The sequence below is a fragment of the Catharus ustulatus genome, chromosome 1, assembly GCF_009819885.2.
Source record: "Catharus ustulatus isolate bCatUst1 chromosome 1, bCatUst1.pri.v2, whole genome shotgun sequence".
NCBI classification, from domain to species: Eukaryota; Metazoa; Chordata; class Aves; order Passeriformes; family Turdidae; genus Catharus; species Catharus ustulatus.
In genome coordinates, this window is record NC_046221.1 from 143,048,064 (window position 1) to 143,065,249 (window position 17,186).

Consider the following 17,186-nt stretch of genomic DNA (forward strand, 5'->3'; position numbering starts at 1 on the left):
AGTCAAAATATGTTACAAACAAGGGATAAGAGGCATAGCCAAATCAATGTATCAGTGTCCTCCAGGTATTGACAAGGCAGTGCTTCCATGCATTGTGGCTTTTAGTTTTCAGGGTAATATTAACTGCATGTTTCTGCTAATGAGTGTTTCTCAGATTTCAAGGTGACAAATGTGAGAAGAAAATGGAATTTTCACAATTTAAAAAAAAAAATCCTGTCAGGGACCATGTCCGGTTAATTAGAGCAGTACAAATCAGACCTGAATAAACAACTTTTTAAGTGCTTGCTTTATCACTAGTCTGTTTAAAGTGCATCTTCTTCCAGGTATCAATGTATGTGTATCACCTGCTTCTCCTGTATTGCCTTCACAGTCTACAAAATTTATTAGTATATTAAATTCAATAAAAAGCATAAAACATAAACAGTTGTGCCTTTGATGTGTATAGTGGACCTACCAGGGGTTTTTGGAAGGATCATTGAAAATTTACATTTAGCTTCTAAGAGAGTTGCTGGTTATTGTCTTTACATTATAAGTACTGCAACTTAAAAAAAACCCCAATAAATCTTAGTTTTGGAAATTATCTTTTGAGAATGGAGTAGAAAACAGACCTCAAATTTTAGGAAATATGTTTGAATGCAAAAAACTCTACACAAAAAAAACCCCAAAAAAGACAGAAATATTGAGTCTGCATATGATATAAACACTATATTTCATTATTTGCTTTGAAGTGTAATTCAGAACCAGTCTCAGAGCTCAGGAAACAAACCTCAAGTGTAATTTTGGTATTTTATTGTGGGTTTTTTTAATATTCATTGAGGGAAATACCTTGAATTAGGTAAATAATATGTTTTTGTTTTAATATATCAACTGGCTAAACAATTAGCATAGTTTCAATACTTCAGTCAAAATCATGCTCAACTCTTTTGTTATTCCATATCCTGACACAAAGCATTGTTTGAAATGATGTTACAGCTCAGATTTGGAGGTGTCTCTGTCAAAAAGCAGAAATCCTCTTGACCAGTTCGCTGTGGTGTTTCTTGCAGTGTGGGGGATCCCATTGTGGAGGTGGCAGCAGCGTGCTGGAGCTGTAACCTGTGGCTGTGATTCTTGACCTTTGGTAACGTGGATGAATCCCAGGGGAACCCTTGGCTCTGCCTGCTCCCCCCGCTACCACATTCCACTGCCACAGACCCTTATTTATGAGCTCTCACTTAGCCACCAGCTGCTCTAACAGCATGCAGCTGTGCTGTTAGCACTGCAGACCCTGCCTTTGCCTGTCTCTAGCTGGGTGGAAGTCTGGTGGCCAGCCTGGAGAGGAGCACTGCTCTCTGGAGCTGCTTCCCTCAACACCCTTGACTTTAGGTGTCAAGAAGTGAGTGATGGGAATGGCTGGAAGATCATGTGATATTTACAGTACCACATGCATGTTTCCGTGGCTCATGACTAAGCTTCAATTGCCAAGGAAGCTGGCAATGAAGAGCTGAGAAGCCCAGTGATGGCCTAGTTTTCATCAGAAACGTCTAAACCACGTTAGACTAAATTCCACACCTATCTCGTTTTAAAACTATGCTTCAAACATCTGCCTTACTTCTTACATGATGTGACAGTAATTGATGGGCCATGATTATGGGGGAAAATTCTTTACAAAAAGAAGATGAAGGTAGAGGAGTGGGACCTTGAGATTATTATTTAAAACTGCCCATCATTTGATTTGCAGTATGGGAGCAAGCTATGCATTCCTCTTGGATACAAGGACACCTAATTGCAAGTAGCAGCACCCAAACTGGAATGAACTGTTCTGGGAAGCAGTGACAAGTATCTACTTGTTTTTGTCATCAGCTTGGTCTTCTAATTGTTTGTGTACTTCATGCTTCAGCACAGAGACAGCTATGCCTGCTAATCCAGTGAATGACTTAGTGACCCAAAATACAGATCAGTGTACTAACAGTGATTTTGAGGGAAAATCAACTTCCTCATCCCCTTTGCTTGACTGAACCAAGTCAATATCCCTCACAATGGTGCCGGCTATTTCAGCACAGAAAATTTAAGGAGATGGTGAATTTTCAAGAGTGGTTTTTGATATTTGAAAATATGTGATGGGTCAGCTTGAAGTGTTTTGTTTCTCAGACATGTAAACTGATTATAGCTGTCACCTGGACCTTCCTACCTCCTTGCCTACTATCAGTAGTCACTGCTGTATTAATCCAGTCTTGTATATACCTGGAGAGCTGTAGGCTTGGAATTTCAGTGAACACTAACAACAGTGAACACTAACTAACAGTATTATCACAGAGCTCCAGAGTGCTTCCTCAACTTTTCCAGCCCTTTTCTCAAAAAAAAAGGAGAAACACATGTTTACATTTGAAGATATTATGGTACTCACATTACTTGACTGGATATAGTAATTTATGGCCAATTGCATTTTTCTTTTTGTCAAGCCTGTTAAGGTTTGTGACAGAGGTCAATGGATCTGTCCCTGAGGGCTTAACAGGTTTCCCAGTATAATAACAATATCAGAATTTTAAATCAGTTGAAAGTAATCTATTTTTTTCTCTTTTCTTAGCCATATAATTGCCAATAATTTTTTTGTTGTTGAAATTACTGCAGTGTATCAACATTGTTCTTTATTTCCCTCTTGGTATTTCTCTTCAGACAGTGATTTATGAAGTTGCAGGTTTACTCAGGAAAGAAGGAGAAAGTGATTGGGAGGTTTTGAATGGTAGGAGACATGTAATAAAGATAAAATCTTTTTGTCATGCCTTTGAAACCCATGGGAATCACATGAGAAGCATTTCAGTGAGTGGAATCCACAGGCAAAGGCTGGTACGAGGCAAAGCACTGAGCAGGGGTATGTACTTCTTTTATGTACCTCTCATTTTGTGAGTTGAATAATTAAAAGAATACAGTTTACTCAAGCCCCAGTATTCCTCACAATTTGCAACTTAGGAAGAATCCTTCTCAGGAAGTGTGTCTGCTGCATTTACACTGAAAGTACAATTAAAAGAGTTGGGTGTAGGAAGAACATTTGTCATTGTCATTGTTTAGGAGCTTGTTGTGAGGTACTTCAAGGGTCCTTTCTCCCGAGATTCCGTGGGGGAAACCGTGGACTTGTGAACCCTTGGGGCAGCTCCTGCTCATCCACCACTCACATGGGGTGTGCAGTGCTCTTACTGAGTGTACAGTATTCCCATGGAGTGTGCAGTGTTCCCATGGAGTGTACAGTGTTCCCATGGGATGTGCAGTGCTCCTATGGAGTGTACAGTATTCCCATGGAGTGTACAGTGTTCCCATGGAGTGTGCAGTGTTCCCATAGGGTGTGCAGTGTTCCCATGGAGTGTGCAGTGCTCCCATGGAGTGTGCAATATTCCCATGGAGTGTACAGTGCTCTATGGACTGTGCAGTGCTCCCATGGAGTGTGCAGTGTTCCCATGGGGTGTGCAGTGCTCCCGTGGAGTGTGCAGTGTTCCCATGGAGTGCGCAGTGTTCCCATGGGGTGTGCACTGTTCCCATGGCGCGTACAGTGCTCCTATGGACTGTGCAGTGTTCCCATAGAGTGTACAGTGCTCCCATGGAGTGTGCAGTGCTCCCATGGAGTGTGCACTGTTCCCATGGCGTGTACAGTGCTCCTATGGACTGTGCAGTGTTCCCATGGAGTGTGCAGTGCTCCCATGGAATGTACAGTGCTCCCATGGGGTGTGCAGTGCTCCCATGGAGTGTACAGTATTCCCATGGAGGGTACAGTGTTCCCATGGAGTGCACAGTGCTCCCATGGAGTGTACAGTGGTCTTGCTCCCTGAAGAGTTCCTCCCACTGGTGCTGGTCACGAGTCCTGCCTGTGCTGTGCTGTGCCAGTGAGATTGGATCCATGGAGAGGCCAGGAGGCTGAGCACTGCTGCAGGAGACTGCCTGCACCCAGCACCCAGAGCAGAGTCTGGGGTGCCAGGCAATGAGGGTCTTTAAAGAGTTCCATGAGAAGAGTCAGACACCAGAGAAGGGCTCCACAAAAACTGGCCAGCTGTGGAGGTCAAAGGGAGGAAGACCTTCTCTTGTTATTTATTAGGGAGAATTTGTGGTCCTGGGATGTTTATTGAACAATTCTTGGCAGTAAATAAAGGAGGTTAACAATGCAGAAGAATGTCTAAGGGAAGATTTGATTTCTATGAGTGAATGTAATTTTATCTAACTTTATCTAATCTTCAGTAAATCACTGTATTGAGCCGTTCCATCATCCATATTTGTGCATTTGCCTCTAGATCAGGATGGTTCCTTGACATTTATTGAAAACAGACCAGAGACTATAGTCCATCTATGGAATGGTACTTTTTGGAAGTTGCAGTGCAGTATTAGACACAGATCAAAGTGCTGTAGTTCTCTTATTTGTTTTTTGTTCTACATGAAAACCACACTGGATATCTTACTTTAAGCATTTTTAATGTTTTAGTAAAGAAAGCAGTTCAAATCTAGGGAAATCTGCAAGAATCAGATTCTGACGTCTACTGCTGCTGATTAAAGTTTATTACACAGGGACTTGCAATGAATTTAGTGGGTACACTGGCAAGATAAGTGATTTTCATCTGATCCAGTGAAGGGTGGTGGTCCATCAGACGACAAAAAAACCTTCTGTTTTAATTGAGCTACGGAGAAGCCCTTGTTATTGGGACAGGAAGGCATGCACAAGTGTGGACAAACCAGATGATGAAGGGCATGGGATGGAATTCAAGGTTCCTGGCTGCCCAGGCTAAAGTGCAGAGTTAAATGATGGCAGTGATGAATGCACATATCACATACTAACACACAGCTACATAGTCACTGTGTAATCACCCACATAAATCTGAATACATCATCAACGTTTCTTTGAATGTTGGATGGATTTTCATTGTGGAACACATGATACATCTTACTATATAAATTTTAGGAAAGTGTTCCTCCTGCTCATTTGGCAACTGCGAACTTTAATGTGTATGAGAATAACAATGGCAGCAGTTTTAAAAGTACCTCAGTGACCCTGAAAATCAGAGACCCATCAATATATCACAAGTTAATTCACAATAACCTACGAAGATATTTCTAAAACTAACTCCTACCCACCCCATGCTAACAAAAAATTGTCTGTCTTTACTGTCATGATTAATCCTGAGCATTTGCCTATATAAACAGGACATTTACATGCATGCCTAACTCTAGAAGGACTTTAATCACAGAATCAGAATCACAGAATAACAAAATGTGTCAGGGAAGGGACCACAGTGGGTCATCTGGTCCAACATCCCTGCTCAAGCAAAGTCATCCTGGAGTACATGGCACAGGATTGCATCCAGAATATTTCCAAGGAGGGAGTCTCCACAACCTCTCTGGGCAAAATCTTTCATCAAAACAAGGCTCTTGATCCAAGGTTGCTCATGTACTTATATAAATGAAAATAGTAGCAGTAGCTACTACTGGAGAGAATTTGTAAGCACGTGAAGCTCTGAAGGAGTGGCCAGCAAACTTCTCTGCCAAACTGATGTTGACTTTGTGTTGAAAGTTTTGTATCCTGTGTGAGTCTAGGACAGAACAAGAAGTAAATGTCCTTGTGACTGTTTTAACTTTGAACATGACACCAAGGGTTGCAGAAGAAATAATAACAGGATTAAGATACCAGCATTGATCCAGAGCCTTCTTACTGAATCAGACAGAAATGTTCTCCTGTTAATGAGTAGTGTGGGTAACTTCTGTGTAAGCACAGTACTGTCACCTCCCTCTGTTTGCACACTGGTGTCATCTATCTATGCTCATTTTTGATGTCTTCCTACAGCTTAACTATTTTCTATATTTCAGCTGCTTTCTGAACAAAGGAATTTTCATTGCTTAGGCAAGACTAGTTAATATAATTGCATGATGGCAATAAATCTCAAGAGTCACTTCAAAAACATACTTTTTAGTTGTCTTGCTGAAATTTTGGATGGTTAATGAATTCTCAGGTTAAATTCTACAATACTTCTGTCCCACATCTGTATTGTTAGACCATCAAGGCATCTCAAAAACATAGACAATGTCTTCTAAGTGTGACTGTCTTTAAAAAACGTTGCTGACCTCCAAGCCAATGTAAATAGATAATTTATGGAAATAAATAAATTAGTGTTGGAGCCAGACTTGTCCCGAATTCTTCTGTGAGTGGAGACTTGGACATAATTGAGAGATCAGGAGTCATGGGGTTAATGAGGTCATGCTGCCAGGGCTTGGTCTGGGTTTAGCACAACATGAGAGACTCAGCTCTGATCCTGGCACCGTCACTTAGCAGCAATGCCTTCCTGCCACCAATCTGTTGGGAAACCTGAACCCACCCTTGGCCAGGTGTCTCCTTCTGCGTGACACCCCCAGCAGGCACACGTTCCTCTGCACGTGAAACCCCCGCACCACCTCCCCCACGGCTTCTGTACCTGTGCTTGTCAAGAACAGAGTGATTAACAGTGCTCCTCATTTTTAAATATGAGTGGACTGTTTAACCTACCTTAAAAGATTGCTAAAATAGTAGCAAATAGTGTTTGATAACTCTTACTAACTATCCATTAAGTTGTCAGTGAGCTCTATTTAAACTATATTAAAAGCCATGTTTTATGTTGCAAATTAAGAAGAGCTCTTATAATCAACAACTGTTATCTGAAAGGTGGGAATGGTGCATCTCCTGCTATTGAAGGCTTTATGACAGCTGACCAGTATCAGTACAGACAGCTGCTATCTACATTTTTTTATTGTTGATGTTCTTGGGGTAATGTGTGATAGCAAACCTCAGATAAAAAGAGTAATGGCTTGTTGCAAAACATTTTTGTCCCTGTGCACTGAACGAGGAGAAGTTTCTGTGACAAAGTTCCTGGGTGGAGAGAGGGACCTGGGGCAGGTCTCCAGAAGCACAACTTTTTAAAATTTTTGTACAGTAGTACCCCTAACACTGTAGTTCAACAAAAGCAGTTTTTTGCATGCCACAAACAATATTACAGTATACTAGAAAATTTTCTACAGGCCATCTTCTTTATTGGAATATAAAGTTACAGAAAGTCCAAAAGTTTATTGAAGAATTCAGGCTCAACAAAGTTCTGACAAAATGTCAGGAATTAAAAAAATTTCGTCTTTTGTTGCCACATAAAACCTTTCACCTGCACCCTCTGAAACTCAAGGAATTTGCAAGGAATACAGAAAACAATTTTTAAAAATTCAAAACTTTTCCCTTTCAAAGTTTGAAAATCGAAAATATTACAGTTCATTTTTCAGCGTGTAATATTAAATGTAACCTCACCCTGTAAGCCTTAGTTCTGTAATGAAAGAAAACAAAACAGTTTTTTGTTGGGTTTCTTAGTTAATTAAACACTTCTGATTCCTTCACTGATTTTTCATTTGGAAAGAAAGCATCTAAAAAAGAAATTTACTTATTTTCTCACACATGTGCTTTGTGAGCACTGCCAGCTGCTGAACTAAGCTATTGCAGTCCTTGTCAGACCTATCCTCATATTGGCTGTCATTACCACCCTGACCAGACTTTGTCTTCCCAAAATAAAACTGATGAAATTTGCAACACCTTCAGTCAGCAGTTTCCAGGGTCTGAGACTTCAGCAGTTCTGTAGTTTCCCAGAAATTCTGGAAATAACCTATTTATGTGTTTCTATAATGATGTGTAGGACAACTTCATTTCCACACAATTCTCTTGACTTTTTCATCTCGACTTGGTCTAGACTTCTGTGAACTCAAGTATTTGTTACACTGAAATTAGGCTGCTCGATAATTCTGTGGACTATGATTTCTTTGGAATTTTTTTTTTCTCACTGCCTGCACAGGTTGATTTTTCACCAAACACAAATAAGTTTCAGAGTAATTTAAACTTAATAACATTCTATGTGTGTATGTTGTAATTGTGAATTTAGATTTTTACAAAGTGCTATGGTCACACTTTATCTTGATTTTTGTTTTATTGCACCTCACTGGCTCCATCTTTGCTCATGGTATTTCCATTTGATGCAGTGGCTGTTCTGCAATATTCCTTTGAATAGAGCTGAGAGCATAAAAATGTGATAAACAGAGTCAGCATCAAAGATGAGGGGATTTTGGTTTTGCTTTTGCTTTTTTTTAAATAGAGCCTTGGGCTTAAAATTTTCAATCAAACACTTTAAACTTAATTGCAAATGTTAAACATCAACACATTTATTAACTGCATTTTACTATAAAAAGAAACTCTTTTAAAGTCTTCCAAATGCACAGAACATTAAAAAAAAGAATGACTGTGAGTGATGTGACATGTTGAAAGACTATCTTAATGGCATCTTGACCCAAACCTTGTCATGCTGTTCCATGATCTTTTAACTAATGTGAGAATCATGGAAAACTGCTGCCAGATTTGATTAAAATAAGCACCACATCACTCAGGGACAACTTTCTTGTTCCTACAGCTAAGGTATCATGGCATGGCCAGTACTGAAGAAATGCCACCTAGCACTGCCATGGGCTGTCAAACCTCTCATTTCCAGCAATCACAAACAAAATGCTAAGGTTTTTGCAAGTTTCTCTAATTGAAGGTAACACTGGATCATTCACAACATGGATTCAGGTCATGACTAGGAATGGAAATAATTTTAGAGTCAGTGATGGATGGTCCCCTGTTGGTAATAGATGCTGGGCAGGAACTGCTCCTCAGTCCTTAGACCTCTCTGCAGACCACAAAAAAACAGTAAAGCCTTGAGAAGTGTACTAAAATCTGATAGATTCTTCTTGGGGGTCCCCAAAAGGTTAAGAAAGGAATGTCTGCCACTAGACCTTGTCTTCTTCCTACAGCCATATTCTGCATTTCTCTTTTTTTCTCCACAATTCTATCGAAACTCATGTGAAGCTGTGTGGGAAATGGAGGCTCTGTGGATGTCAGCTGCTGCAGGCTGTGAAAGCCATGGCTAGTGTCAGCTCTCTGTTATCATTCCCTCTCTTTCCATGGCTCTTTCTCACTGTTTGCATCCAAGGGCAACACACAAAGGCTCCTTAAACAATCCAAGTGTTCTTTCCCAGCCTTACTAACACCTTGTCTTCCAGCCTAATGGATACAAAATCATCCTCAGTTAAGCTTATATGCTTATTTAAGAGTCAGATGACATCAATGAACACACAGGAAAGTGAATTTAGCAAGGTTCAGCCAGGACAAAGCAGTACTACTCATCTTGCCAACAACAGATGTTTTCACAAGCACCTCAAATCTCTGCTTTTCTCCATAATGATTTTCCACAGAAAAGATGTCCAATTGGAGACCTTGTTCTTATTGTGGAAAGAGTAAATTTGTTTGTTTGTTTGTTGGTTGGTTGTTTTTTTTTTTAATGATTGCATAAAGCTCTAGTATGAAGATGGTCACTGATAAAAATGATTTCCTGGGTACAAGGAAGCCCCCAATTTTAATCATGGTATATGGGAGCCAGGAGTCTTTACTGGGGCCATTCTCTGAAATAAAGTTCCACAAGGGCAAGAATAAGCCCTGTCACCTTCCTCAGCCAAGGACTGGTTCCCCACACAGCATCTGCTTACCTAAACTGCTTCTCTAAGCAACTCAGAGCAGCCTTTAAAGTTTAAAAGTCACATCTCCAGGAAGCATGATCAGTTTGGCAGAACAGTCTCAGGCAATATTGGTTTGCAGCTGAGGGCAGAACTTTGCCAACAAGGAATCACCCAGGGCTGGTACAAAAATGGAAAGCTGCTTCTTCATAGGAAAGGCACTTGATGTTTATTTTGCTGGAGGCAGAGGATGGCTTCAGACCATGTTCCTGAAACTGGAGCCTGGGCAGACGTGAGCACAGACCTGACACCTTAATGATAATTTGTTGCTGCTCTGCCTCTGTCAATGGCTCGTATCTCAGCACGGAGAATGCCAGCTACAGCCTTTCTACTCCTCATGTCTTGAAATCATACTGAGACTACAGGATTGTAGGGAATTTCACATCCAACAGCATTTTCAAATCCTAGCTGGTATTACCTGAATAGCTTCTTAACCATGAACTGAATCTTAAACTGCTCTTTTTATTTCTTTAAAGGATTTTTTCCCAATAGCTTCATTTCTCTCCCATAACTAAGACTGATCTTTCTTTGCTGTGATCAGATTTGCTCTCCTTCCTCTAATTTGCACAGAGGAAGGGCAAATGTACAGAAACAGGAACTTTTCTTGAAATAAGGTTCACACTATGATCAATGAGGATCTTGCACCTTGTGCAGCACACATTTCTTCCTACTGGCTCCTGCTAAACATAATCAAAAAGAGCATGACAGTGAAGTGTCACAGCCATACACTATTGCATAGGAGGTATTAGCTGCCCCCTCGAGCATCATCGATAACACTGGACCATTCATACGAAAATAGAGCCACTTGTTCCTTTGCTAGGGCAGTTTTCATTATGCTTTCCTGAATTTGATCATCTGGCAGTGGCTAGCAGTTACAGAGGGGATATTTCACCTGAAATCTGACAACTGATGTTGTTAGCCCTCAACCAGCCTACTGGAGGATGCCCTATGGAAAGGGAGAGACTCCTGTGGCTGAGGGGAATGGTGTAATATAGTTCACATTAAGTACATCCACAGGAATGTGCTGAGGAAAGGGGCAGAAAATGTGCCAAATCACTTTAAAATCATTCTTAATGTGAAATGAGGCTAGAAAACAAGTTTATTTACAAAACATGGAGAGGAGCTCTTAAATCAATCTAGAGACAAACAGGCTGGAAACACAATAAGTGGCTCAATAAATACCTGGTACTTCATTGCAATTTCAGGCTTTTGTTTATTTTTTTTCAGTTAGCAGAGCTGAGCACTGAAGCACACAGACATAAATCATTTTGGATGACACAGCTGTCTGATTCTTAAACAAGTCACATTCTCCCAGTGCTGTCTTTCCAGGTAAACATTATTGGCATATGGAGGACATGTAGGGATAGTACCACTGTTCTGTTGTAGTATTCTCTTGGTGTGGGTCCAATAGGCCAGGAGATCTCGTGATTTATTCAATACAGAGAATGTGATTCTGTGCAGAAAGAACTCTCTCCTATAATTTGAACAGGAGATAGGAGAGGGGTCTGCTCATTTTCTTCTGAGTTCCTTCACTTTTGGGAAGTACAGAAGCATTTCTGAATGCTCTGACTCAGCTATTGCTCTGTGAATCTCCAGAAACATTTCAGCTAGCAAACTTTGCCAGTCTGCTGATTAGAACTCAGGTAAAGGGAAAGATAATTCATTTGTGGTTTATATTTAATATAAATGAAAACCTCAGAAATGCCACACTGCAAGCAGTGCCACTCTCTCCAAATAATGCTGCCAAGCTTTTCACCCACTCTGGTGGGCTCAGCAGTGGCTTTGTTGGGATGTTGCCTGTCAGGAGCTCTGTGTTTGCAGGGAGCCATGGTCAGGTGCCAGAGCTGGTGCTGCAGGCTGGGCATGATTCACCTTCCCGGCTCTGTGACACACAGGCTGGGCAGGACAAGAGAGCTGTGCAGAGCTGTGCTGGGCACCGTGTGGGACCCTCACTGTGTCCTCTGATCACTGGCTTTCCTGTCTCACCAAGGGCTGCCCATCCTCCCTGCAGACAGACAGAAGTGTCTCCTTTTAACAAGAGGTGCCAGTGCTCACTTCTGCAGATGGCAACTTAGCCCAGCTTGTGCAAGGCTGCCTTGCCCAGCCGTGCTGCAGGAGAAAAGTGTGCAGTCCTGTGCCTGCTTTGTCTCTTAGAAGCAGTCAAAATAGTTTTTGTTACATATTGCTAACTTCAGCAATCAAATCAAATGGATGATAAAAGCAACAGCAGCAACTACCAGCTTCAGTCTTTTATTTCCTGCAAAAGTTAGAAAGATGAAATATTTGATCTTTGAGGTTATTGATGTGTGACTGTTTGCCCATTCTTGTTTTTCCTTCTGTCTGCATATCCTTTTAACTAACTTTTGGGAGTGATTTTCCATTCCCCTTTATTTTCTTTCCTAAATGCATTGCAGTTTAATGTCTTCAGATGTTGTCAGGGAAACTGAATTTTGAACCCGGCTTGTCAAACAAATCAAGGAGCAATTATTTTCGAACTATTTCTATAAACTTGGATCAAAGATGATCGCATACTTTTTAAGGGAGTATTGCTAACGCATTTTTGTACAATTACTCAACATTTCCCGGGCAACTTCCTGTATTGTAACTCCTGCTGTTCAGCAGGATGTTTCCTCTAGGTGCTTTACTTGGGAAGTCCCAGGAAACCTGGCCCAGCTGTTTCCAAGCAGAGAGAGCAAAACATGTTTTAGACATACTGAGCTAAGTCTTGCAGCTGCTTCCTCTGTTTGCAGGGCAGTCACTCTGAAAGGTGGAATTTTCCAGGAAAGGCAAGCTCTGTCAGTAGGGGTTTACAGGGAGGAAAAGGACATTTTTCTCTCCTGGAATTTGGGCCCACATTTGGGCTAGCACCTTTCCCAGGTGAAGTTGCAGCTATCCCTGTATCACACAGCTTCTCTCTGCTTAGTGGAGTGACAAGCCACATTGTCTTAGCATTCCTGGAAACTCAAATGCAGGGGATGCAGGAGGGCTCTGCTGGGGTGAACATGGTAAACTGCCACTGGAGTTGGCTGCAGCCCGTGTGGTGTCTCAGGGTTGCTCCCAAGACTCTTCTGGAATGTGCAACTCCCCCTGAGGTCAGTGGATATTTTCAGTTTGTGGTCAGGCACCTGCACTTTGCCATTCTGGCTGCACAATGTTGTCCAGAAGTATCAGGCTGTTTCCAGTTTGTAATGTTGCTATCTATAGAGCCTTAACTCCTCTAACACTAAAAAGAAATTTTAAATCAGTGTTACCTTACACTTCAAATAGCTATGTCAGGAAAAGGGTCCTAACACACCCTGACACATAACTTTAAATAAAAAAAGGTGAACTGTTTTCTCAAGAACCTTTTTATACTTTATGTCATTTATGTTATCTCCACAAGGAATTATTTTACATCAAGACACTGTCTGTCAATGAAAGTCATTATGCACTCAGAACTTCATTCAGTGATTGGAGCCACTAGATTCTATAGGTATTATATTTTTACTATTTGGTAATGAAAAATGGTTCTGTAAACCTGGGAATGAGGGCAAAAAATATGCATGCACTGACAGTCAATAACTTATGGGTTGGTGTAAGGCAGCACTTTCCCACTGCAGTGATACAAGCTGTGGTACAGCTTTCACTGTCCTGATTACAGGATACACACAAACCCTGATTGGCTCATCAACACCCTGGAAAATCTAAAGAACAGTGATGTGACACAACGTGTACTCTAGTCCTTCTTCTTGAAGAGCTGCTGGAAGACCTTATTATACCACCCTCTTCTAAACCAAAAAATGTATCTGAAAAATGACAGATCAAATTATTTTTAAAACCCCTAACATTTTTATTTGTGTTTGCAACTCAAGACTTTGTTACCAAAATGGTTTTCTTGTTCTTTTTTTTCCCCACGTGTTTTCAAGATGTATCACTAGCTTTATATATCTTCATAAAGTAACATGTTTCAAGTGCTGGACATCCAACTTAATAGTAAATTTCCATTTTTTTTTTAAGTGGCAATACTCCTGCATTGCCAAACTTCTCTATGGAAGAAAGAAAATTTAAAAAAAAAAAAGGAATAAAAGAAGGCAAATAAAAACTCAGTAAGGATTGTATCCTGGGCTGTATCACAAGAGGCATGACCAGAAGGTCAAGGGAAGTGATTTTCTCCTTGTCTGCCCTTGTTAAATCCCACCTGGAGTATTGTGTCCAACTGGGCTCCCTTGCACAAGAAAGACATTAACTTGTTGGAATTAGTCCAGAGGAGGGTGATGAAGATGATCCAAAGGCTGGAACACCTCTCCTGTGAAGACAGGCTGGAAGAGATGGAACTGTCCAGCTGGAGAAGAGAAGGCTCTGGGGAGACCTTAGAGCACCTTCCAGTGCCTAAAGAGGGCTACAGGAAAGCCAGAGAGGGATTTTTGCAGGGATATTTAATGATATGTCAAGAGGAAATGGCCTTAAACTGAAGGAGGATAGATTTATATTGGATACTAAGAAGGAATTTTTTTATTATATGGGTGGTGAGACAGTTTGTCCAGAGACGTTGTGGAATGCCCATCCCCGGAGGTGTTCAAGACCAGGCTGGATGGGACTCTGAGCAACCTGGTCTAGTAGAATGTTCCCTGCCTATGGCAGGGGAGTTGGGACTAGATGATCTTTAAGGTCCCCTCCAACCCAGGTCATTCTATGACTCCATCAAAGGGCCTGACTCACTTAATTTGGAAGGAACATTGTTGGAAATAATGTAATGCATTTTCAGCTGTGTGATACCCTGATAATACACTGCAGCTGCTGATGGATAGCAGCACTGCTCCATGGTCCTGAGGCCCCCATGGGATACTTCTTTTGTTTGGAACAAAAGGGATCCATAGGTGTTTGTAGGAACAAGGGCTGCTGTGCAGGACCCGTGCAGAGGGCTATGATGGACAGGTAATCCTCAAGTGTGCTTTTTGAGGAAGACAGATATTTAAATAAAGTTTTTGATGTACAAACAAGCTGTCAAGGGACAAGTTACCATGGTAAATTCTCTATGGTAACCATCCTCCAGTGGTTTTCAGCTACCAGGCACTCTTCAAGAGCTGAAAAATAAATTAATTTGCACCTTAATTGAGAAGTAAGTAACTTTCAATGAATTAGGTCACATTTGCCATGTGGTACACAGGGGCACATTGACTGGGAGATAGAGAGGAGAGGAGAGTCACAGCGGCTCTGGCACTCAGTGCATCCCTCTGCCCTTCCTGTGCTGCTGCATCCCTCTGCCCTTCCTCTGCTGGAGCATCCCTCTGCCCTTTCCGTGCTGCTGCATCCCTCTGCCCTTCCTCTGCTGCTGCATCCCTCTGCCCTTGCTCTGCTGGAGCATCCCTCTGCCCTTGCTCTGCTGGAGCATCCCTCTGCCCTTCCTCTGCTGCTGCATCCCTCTGCCCTTCCTCTGCTGCTGCATCCCTCTACTCTTCCTCTGCTGCTGCATCCCTCTGCCCTTCCTCTGCTGCTGCATCCCTCTGCCCTTGCTCTGCTGGAGCATCCCTCTGCCCTTGCTCTGCTGGAGCATCCCTCTGCCCTTCCTCTGCTGCTGCATCCCTCTGCCCTTCCTCTGCTGCTGCATCCCTCTACTCTTCCTCTGCTGCTGCATCCCTCTGCCCTTCCTCTGCCGGAGCATCCCTCTACCCTTCCTCCCCCGGCACATCCCTCTGCCCTTCCTGTGCCGGACCCCGGCCGCCGGCAGCGGGTCGGGCTCTGGCGGCGGTGGGCAGCTCCAGGCGGCCCCCCGAGCCGCAGCGCTCCTCCGCTGTGCCAAAGCAAGTCCGGCAGGTCCGGTAAGTTCCCCGGCAGAGAGCTGTGCAGCGAGACAGGCCGTGCTCCGAGCGGGGACCGGCAGGGACCGTGCGCCGTGCGACAGTGCCCGGAGCCGGACCCGAGCACGACCCGAACCCGGAGCCGGACCCGGACCCGCTCCCATCGGAGCCGCTGCTCCGCGGCTGGCGGGAGTCAGAGCGAAGGGTCCTGGAGTCTTTCGAGATCACCATCCACTTAAAAAGCAGTGGGTTTTATGTTTTGTTTTGCCTTAGAGTTTAGTTGCGTGTTGGGTTTTGTTTGTTTGTTTGGATTTTCTTGATCATTCAGTAAACATACCTTTTTTTAAAATTTCTATCAGCGAGGAGCTTCTACCGCTCCTGGGGTCGGTGTGTTTCTGTCCCATTCCCAGACTCCTGCTGACACCTGCTGGCCTCCCGCTGGGTGGGAAAGAGGGGCAGTTCCTCCTCTCTTTTCTCTTTTCTCTCTTTTCTCTCTTTTCTCTTTTCTCTCTTTTCTCTCTTTTCTCTTTTCTCTTTTCCCTCTCCTCTCCTCTCCTCTCCTCTCCTCTCCTCTCCTCTCCTCTCCTCTCCTCTCCTCTCCTCTCCTCTCCTCTCCTCTCCTCTCCTCTCCTCTCCTCTCCTCTCCTCTCCTCTCCTCTCCTCTCCTCTCCTCTCCTCTCCTCTCCTCTCCTCTCCTCTCCTCTCCTCTCCTCTCCTCTCCTCTCCTCTCCTCTCCTCTCCTCTCCTCTCCTCTCCTCTCCTCTCCTCTCCTCTCCTCTCCTCTCCTCTCCTCTCCTCTCCTCTCCTCTCCTCTCCTCTCCTCTCCTCTCCTCTCCTCTCCTCTCCTCTCCTCTCCTCTCCTCTCCTCTCCTCTCCTCTCCTCTCCTCTCCTCTCCTCTCCTCTCCTCTCCTCTCCTGTAAAAAACCCATCTCTGTGTTATCATGCCCAAATCCAAGTTGCAGCCCTATGCCAGCTTCTGTGAAGAAAATTAACTTTAGCTCAGTCCAAACCAGCAAAACTACAAAACAGTTACTTCTACTTGCTGGAATTAGATAAATGGAGTGCTGAATGAAACAGTACTGCTCCTCACAAACTGAGCTGTTCTGTGTGAGATGCTGATTTTGGAGTGAATAATGGTGAGACACTCAGGGCTGGTTTGGTTTGTTGCTGTGTTACAGTAGCACCAGCAGTGTCAGAGTGAAAGGGGCAGCTTTCACAGAGGAATGGCTGAGGAGAAGGAAAGAAGAGCTGCCATCTCGTGTGGGGAACTGAGACTGCACTAAACGAGGCTACAACTTTAGGACAATTAAAAATTTATTATACCTTTGGGAATTTATTAAGTAATGATGTAAAGACATTACTTCCATGCTTTTTATTAATTTTTAACTAATAAAAATAAATCACTTCAACCAGGAGTGCTGTTTTTCTGGCTTCAGCAGTACTACAAACTCATTGGGAGGATGCCAAGGCAGTGGGAGCAGTGACCCATCCATTCTCTCTAGCAGAGATTCTCAGCAGAGAATTCTTCTCAGCAGAGTAAACTGGTCACAGAGCAGGACATCTTACTGCCAGGAGCAGCAGCCCTGTACACAGAAAATTTCTTTGTGAGTTTTTGTATACAAAATAGAGTAACCACAACCAAGTTTATGGTGTGTTACATGGTGTTGTTGAATCACATGGCAACAGGCATCTTTCTCCAAGCCTCTTGGTACATTCCTATAGCATCTGTGTTCAGTGCTTTTTTTGTTGCTGGATTTGGATGCTTAGCACAAACAGGAAAAGAAATGTTTTTGTCAATACTAGAAGCAGAGCAATGTTATTCCACCTTCTGTTTCCCAATTTTCTCTGAA